Below are 1,067 nucleotides of genomic sequence, written 5' to 3'. Positions count from 1 at the left end.
TGACGTCGAAAATGTCCAAAAAAACGACATGCTACTATGACGTCGAAAATGTAAAAAACGACATCTATACTATGACGTCGAAAATGTCCAAAAAACGACATGCTATACTATGACGTCGAAAATGTCCAAAAAACGACATGCTATACTATGACGTCGAAAATGTCCAAAAAAACGACATGCTATACTATGACGTCGAAAATGTCCAAAAAACGACATTATATACTATGACGTCGAAAATGTCCAAAAAACGACATGCTATACTATGACGTCGAAAATGTCCAAAAAACGACATGCTATACTATGACGTCGAAAATGTCCAAAAAACGACATGCTATACTATGACGTCGAAAATGTCCAAAAAGACATGCTATACTATGACGTCGAAAATGTCCAAAAAACGACATGCTATACTATGACGTCGAAAATGTCCAAAAAACGACATGCTATACTATGACGTCGAAAATGTCCAAAAAACGACATGCTATACTATGACGTCGAAAATGTCCAAAAAACGACATGCTATACTATGACGTCGAAAATGTCCAAAAAACGACATCTATACTATGACGTCGAAAATGTCCAAAAAGACGACATCTATACTATGACGTCGAAAATGTCCAAAAAACGACATGCTATACTATGACGTCGAAAATGTCCAAAAAACGACATGCTATACTATGACGTCGAAAATGTCCAAAAAACGACATCTATACTATGACGTCGAAAATGTCCAAAAAACGACATGCTATACTATGACGTCGAAAATGTCCAAAAAACGACATGCTATACTATGACGTCGAAAATGTCCAAAAAACGACATGCTATACTATGACGTCGAAAATGTCCAAAAAACGACATGCTATACTATGACGTCGAAAATGTCCAAAAAACGACATGCTATACTATGACGTCGAAAATGTCCAAAAAACGACATGCTATACTATGACGTCGAAAATGTCCAAAAAACGACATGCTATACTATGACGTCGAAAATGTCCAAAAAACGACATGCTATACTATGACGTCGAAAATGTCCAAAAAACGACATGCTATACTATGACGTCGAA

This window comes from Xiphophorus couchianus, chromosome 17 (assembly GCF_001444195.1).
Source record: "Xiphophorus couchianus chromosome 17, X_couchianus-1.0, whole genome shotgun sequence".
NCBI lineage: Eukaryota > Metazoa > Chordata > Actinopteri > Cyprinodontiformes > Poeciliidae > Xiphophorus > Xiphophorus couchianus.
Note: the sequence above shows the minus strand (reverse complement) of the source record.